Here is a 6796-nt window from a genome sequence, read left to right as displayed (position 1 = left end):
CTTCTTTAATTCTAAAATCTTTGACTTTACCCTTGATATTTCTCCATAAATAGTTAATATAACACAAACTCAAAGGAATTAGCCTGGAGGCAACTTGGGAAAAGTATTGTATGGGAAAATTATCCTTAATTTCCAAAACTTTGAACAGTAAAACTGAAAGATTATGTATCCCAGCCAACATATATAACGTATATATACATTATATACGTATATAACACCATGACATTGAGTCTATTCATCTACATTTTCCACTGTCCAGAATTTTCCTCAGGGTCAATTTGACATCCTTATTCCACAAACTGTAGATCACAGGATTCATCATGGGCACAGTGCAGGTATAAAACACAGAGGACACTTTCCCTTGGTCCATGGGGCTCACAGATGATGGCTGCAGGTACATGAATGCTGCAGATCCATAGAAAACAGCAACAGCTGAGACGTGGGAACTGCAAGTGCTGGAAGGCTTTGGACTTGCCCTTTGTGGAGTGTATGTGGAAGATTTTGTGGAGGATGAAGACATAGGAGGTAAGAGTAGGTAAGGCAGGAATCAGGACATTGAAAAAACTTCAGACTAGAGCCAATAATTCATTGAAATAAATGCTAGGACATGATGGCTCCAAGAGCAGAAAAATATCACAGAAATAATGGTTAATCACATTGGCCTTGAAAAAATAGAGTCTCAGCATAAGGCAAGTATGGAATGTTGATTAAATGATTCACAAGATGTAAACTGCTGCTCTGACCTGGAAGCACCTATAATAAGACATGATGGCATTATAAAGCAAGGGGTTACAGATGGCAACATAGTGGTCATATGTCATTTCAGCAAACATAACTCTTTGCAATAATAAAAAGAAGAAAGAAGTAGAGCTGAGTCATGCATTCAGGGTAGGAGATGATATTTTTTTCTCTCACAGAGCTCACCAGCATTTGGGGGTAATGACAGTGGACTGACAGAGATCAATAAAGTACAAATTGCTGAGGAAATAGTACACGGGGGTGTGCAGGTGAGAACTGAGCCCAATCAGTGTGACCATGCCCTGGTTCCCCATCACGATGACCATATAGATTCTTAGGAAGAGAAGGAAAAATGGGCAGCTGGAATTGTGGTTGTTCTGTGAGCCCAGTGAGGATGAACTCAGTCAGTGAGGAGTGATTTTCAGAGTCCATTTTCTTCTCAGCAGGTTTTAAGTTTAAAAAACAGAAAACGAGTGTACTTGTGTGTGTGTGTGTGTGTGTGTGAGAGAGAGAGAGAGAAAGATTTATGCACATATGTATGTGTGTGTGTGTGCTTGTCTATATGAGAGGCAGAGAGTAATTCTGCAGAGATCATTCTTAATATCACATCAGAGGACATATATAATGAAGTGAAATTTCCAGTATATCCTGCTACTGTAGGCAAACAATTATTCTGATTGAACTAGGACAGAAATTATAAACTTCAAGAACGTTATAATTAAGTTACTTCATGAAGTTTAAGAGAAGTAACAATTTATGAATTTTTAAAGCCAGTCCAAAGGAATACTTCTAGTATTATTTCTGAGTACTCATCTTTTCTCCAAGTTTCTATGTTTTTATATTAATATCATGCATGTTGAATGGCATAGAATTTTCCTTTCATTTATAATAAGTAATAGCAGTGCATGCTTTCTATAATTAATGCATAGAGGATTCACAAGTCTGTGGAAAGTAGTTATATTAGTCAGGGCTATCTTTTTTAATAATATCTCAACTGAAAATATCTGAAGACCAGTATCATTTCACCTGAGATCTGATGTTTTCATGTCCCAACTTCCTTCTCCCTGGACTTTGACCACACAGGGCAGAGATGTAACTGCTTGGCACACACTATGTTTGTACCTCAATAGGTTTTCCCACTCCCGGAACCATTCTTTCTTATTCTAATTTGAATAATCTTAGGGGTGAGAGTATAATGGACAAAATGCAAATCATGTACTCCACCACTGTGAACAGGGCATAAGTGTACTAAGACAGATCTATGCAAAGCATTAAGCATTTGGTAGGCCAACATGGAAAAAGCAAGAGAGTTCCAGAAAAGCATCTATTTCTGCTTTATTGACTATGCCAAAGCCTTTGACTGTGTGGATCACAAGAAACTGTGGAAAATTCTTCAAGAGATGGGAATACCAGACCACCTGACCTGCCTTTTGAGATATCTGTATGCAGGTCAGGAAGCAACAGTTAGAGCTGGACATGAAACAACAGATTGGTTCCAAATAGGAAAAGGAGTTCGTCAAGGCTGTATATTATCACCCTGCTTATCTAACTTATATGCAGAGTACATCATGAGAAACTCTGGACTGGAAGAAACACAAGCTGGAATCAGGATTGCTGGGAGAAATATCAATAACCTCAGATATGCAGATGACACCACCCTTATGGCAGAAAGTGAAGAGGAACTCAAAAGCCTCTTGATGAAAGTGAAAAAGGAGAGTGAAAAAGTTGGTATAAAGCTCAACATTCAGAAAATGAAGATCATGGCATCCGGTCCCATCACTTCATGGGAAATAGATGGGGAAACAGTGTCAGACTTTATTTTTCTGGGCTCCAAAATCACTGCAGATGGTGACTGCAGCCATGAAATTAAAAGATGCTTACTCCTTGGAAGGAAAGTTATGACCAACCTAGATAGCATATTCAAAAGCAGTGACATTACTTTGCCAACAAAGGTTCATCTAGTCAAGGCTATGGTTTTTCCTGTGGTCATGTATGGATGTGAGAGTTGGACTGTGAAGAAGGCTGAGTGCCGAAGAATTGATGCTTTTTAACTGTGGTGTTGGAGAAGACTCTTGAGAGTCCCTTGGACTGCAAGGAGATCCAGCCAGTCCATTCTGTAGATTAGCCCTGTGATTTCTTTGGAGGGAATGATGCTGAAGCTGAAACTCTGGTACTTTGGCCACCTCATGAGAAGAGTTGACTCATGGCTGCATGGCATCACTGACTCAATGGACGTGAGTCTGAGTGAACTCCGGGAATTGGTGATGGACAGGGAGGCCTGGCATGCTGCGATTCATAGGGTTGCAAAGAGTTGGACACGACTGAGCGACTGAACTGAACTGAATGGATAAAGACTTTATGGGATATATATGATTTCCTATCAGTTCAGTTCATTTCATTCACTCAGTCGTGCCCGACTCTTTGCGACCCCATGAAACTAAATATTTTTTAAAATGAAATAAGAAAATTATTCAGGTCTTTCTAGTGCCAGAAACTATCTTAGGTCCTGCAGATATGGCAATAAAATACATGTCTGGGGGTAACCTTTATGAACATTACAGTTCAGAGCATTGTGCAAAATAAGCAGGTAACTACATACCCAAAACAATAAATGGCATTGTAAGAGGCATACTGGTTTGAGCAGTGTTGCAAAGCATGAAGGAGTTCTTAACTAAGATTTTAGGCTCTGGTAAGGATTTTGAAGTAAGAGAACTGAAAGATTGTTGCTGAACCATGAAAGACACCAGGATACTTGGTCTCCAGAGGAGAACTCAATCTGGGGCCAGAGATGAGGCTTGATTGCTCAGAGCTTTTGGGCAATAAAGTTTTATTAAAGTATAAAAGAGAGAAAACTTCTGACACAGACATCAGAAGGGGGATGGGGAGTGCCCCCTTGCTAGTGTTAGCAATGGAGTTATATACCTTTTAATTAGTTATTGTCTGGTCACAAAAATATTCTCTTAAGCATTTTCTTCACGGCAACATTGATATCTTTATTCCTGAGGCTGTAGATCGAGGGATTCAGCATGGGCACAACAATAGTATAAAACACAGAGGAAACTTTCCCTTTGTCTATGGAGCTCACAGATGTTGGCCGCAGGTACATAAATGCTGTAGATCCATACAAAATAGTGACAGCTGAGATGTGGGACCTGCATGTGCTGAAGGCTTTGGACCTGCCCTCCATGGAATGAATATGGAGGATGCTGGAAATGATGAAGATGTAGGAGCTGAGGATGGTCAGGATGGGGGCAAAGATGTTAAGTGCACCAAAGCACAGAACCAGTAATCTGTTGACATAGGTACTAGAGCAGGAGAGCTTTAGGAGGGGCAGAAGATCACAGAAATAATGGTTGGTCACATCTGATTTGCAGAAATGAACCCTAAGCATGCAGCCTGTGTGAGAGAATGCACATACCAATCTCATCATATACACTCAAAAATAAGGGAGAAACAGGCCTGATGGGACATGGTAATATTATACAGCAAGGGGCTACAGATGGCAACATAGCGGTCATATGTCATTGCAGCCAACAGGTAACCATCTGCAATAATAAAAAGAAGAAAGAAAAAGAGCTGAGTCATGCATTCAGGGTAGGAGATGATGTTCTTCTCTGTCATAAAATTCCCCAGCGTTCTGGGGGTAATGACAGTGGACTGACAGAGGTCAATAAAAGACAAGTTGGTGAGGAAATAGTACATGGGGGTGTGCAGGTGAGAACTGAGCCCAATCAGTGTGATCATGCCCAGATTCCCCACCACTGTGACCACATAGATTACCAGGAAGAGAAGGAAAAGGGGCAGGTGGATTCATGGCTGTTCTGTGAGCCCAGCGAGGATGAGAGTGATTTTCTGCTGCCATTTCCATCTGCATAGTCTCTGGAAGGGAAAGAGAAAAACATGGTCATTGGAGGGAATTCTTTTCTTTTTTTTTTCATTTGGAGTAGAGTGTTCCATATAAATGATTCACTATTTAGGCATCCTTTTGACCTATATAATCACTTAACTCTGGGTCTATTTATGGAAGCACAGTACATCTAAATCCAATATTTATAAAGCCTCATTTTCAAATATAATAAATATATTTTCTATTAAAATATTTAGCCATGTTTATCAACATTAAAACGTGCATGGCAGCTGTATGCATAACAATTAAAATTGGAAATAATTCAAATTTATGTTCAGCAATGGATGAATAGATGAGTGAGTCATAGTATAATACATACATACATAAAATATGCAGATCCATATATGTACATATGTATGTGTACATATAAATATAGATAAACATATACAGATGGCATCTATATATGGGATTTAGAGTGACATTCAGTGACATTAAGTCTCTTAATTCTTCACCTTCAGCCACAAACTGCCTCATCTGTCTACCCCATGATGCCATATCATTTTTTACCATTTTCTATGTGTGCCATAAAAATCAATCCTGAATATCCATTGGACAGTGTTGTTGGTGAGGCTGAAGCCCCAATGCTTTCGCCACCTGATGTGAAAAGCTGACTGATTGAAAAAGACCCTGATGCTGGGGAATATTGAAGGCTAAAGGAGAAGCAGGTAGCAGCTGTCTGTCTTTTTATATGTTTTTTTTTTTCACATGAAATAATCCTACCAACTCTGTTTTCTCTGTTGTATGCTAAATAAGTTCTCTTTTCTTTTCAATCTTATTTAAGTTAGAAATCATCATGAAAACATTCTCCAACACCTTGTAATTGTTTTAACCTTCCTACTTAAAGTTCAGAAAACTGTCATTTCTAAACAGCACATTTTTAGACTTGAGATATGCTGTAAGTCAGATGATACACCGAATCAGACTTATTCTCCTCTGTGTAACAAGTAATTGCATAGTGTTCAGGATATAAATGGGATTTTATACATAATTCCATGCATGAATATATGAGGAATATTTGCCTGAATTTTCACATTAGTATTTCCAGACTTAATAGTCTCAAGTCACCGATGTGAGATGAATATACTCACCTTTCTTCTTGCTGGAAATCTCAACACCAAATTTAATTTGCAACATGCTTCCTTTGACTCAGAAGATAGCTCTGTATTGGTGTCAGGAATGATAGGTACCCAGCTTTCTGCTGTCTTTAGTGTCGAGAGGGCCAGCACAGCCCAGGTCTCAGAGCCCCTTTTGAAACCAATCTGCATCACAGGTCAGCATCTCTAACTCTGTCTTAGTGTATGTTTCTTCAGCTTTAAGGTAGCAAACATCTGCACCTTTCTCAGTTCTCCCCTGAGTGGTTGTGATCACTGTGCTATGAAGGTGTGTCCTGGATTTCATATATGCCAGGCAATAAATATGTTATGTATGTTAGTTGCTCAGTCGTGTCCGACTCTTTGCAACCCCACAGATTGCAGCCCACCAGGCCCCTCTGTCTAGGAGGTTCTCCGGGCAAGAACACCGGAGTGGGTTGCCATTTCCTTCTCCAAAAGGAACTATAGAAGAAAGAAAGTGAAGTCACTCAGTCGTGTCCGACCCTTTGAGACCTCATTGTAGCCCACCAGGCTTCTCCGTCCGTGGAATTTCCCAGGCAAGAGTACTGGAGTGGGTTGCCAGTTCAAATACTCTCCAAGGATTTCCATTTCTCAAGAGGCAAGCTCTTGAGAAAAGAAGCAGTTGCAGTTGACATGTCCACAGTTGTCTAATTTTTCACTTCAAGAGGGATTCTCTGTCAATCCTAAACTCATCAATTAGTGATTAAGATTTCTTCACAGATTCACCTGGATATTTTTTCAAAATCAGATCTTCATCCAGCAGTTCTGAGGAGCATTTGAGGTTTTGAGATTCTGCATCTCATACAATCTCCTAGCCAGAGCTACTAATTCCCAGTCCACTCTGTGAATAAAAGGTTTTAAAGGATTGGGCAACATTCTGACAAGTTATCTTAATATTAACATGGCAACAAATCTTAATATGATGAGGTAAATCATTTATCCTTGTACAAAAATGTATTTAATCAATTTTATATGTAAATACAAAATATACATATTAATTCAAAGTCCAATCTATATGCTATTGGATTTAAAGTTATGG

At 39.3% G+C, this 6796-nt stretch overlaps 2 pseudogenes; both read right to left on the bottom strand.

Annotated features, from left to right (window-relative positions):
* Nucleotides 1-235: 235 nt before the first annotated feature.
* LOC133240966 (putative olfactory receptor 8G3) lies at nt 236-1193 on the bottom strand (annotated as a pseudogene).
* A 2489-nt stretch (nt 1194-3682) lies between these two features.
* Nucleotides 3683-4642, bottom strand: LOC133241799 (olfactory receptor 8G1-like; annotated as a pseudogene).
* Between the last annotated feature and the right edge of the window lie 2154 nt (nt 4643-6796).

The sequence above is a fragment of the Bos javanicus genome, chromosome 29 (assembly GCF_032452875.1).
Source record: "Bos javanicus breed banteng chromosome 29, ARS-OSU_banteng_1.0, whole genome shotgun sequence".
NCBI classification, from domain to species: domain Eukaryota; kingdom Metazoa; phylum Chordata; class Mammalia; order Artiodactyla; family Bovidae; genus Bos; species Bos javanicus.
The sequence above is the reverse complement of the archived record's forward strand: the minus strand, read 5'-3'. Positions and strand labels throughout refer to the sequence as shown.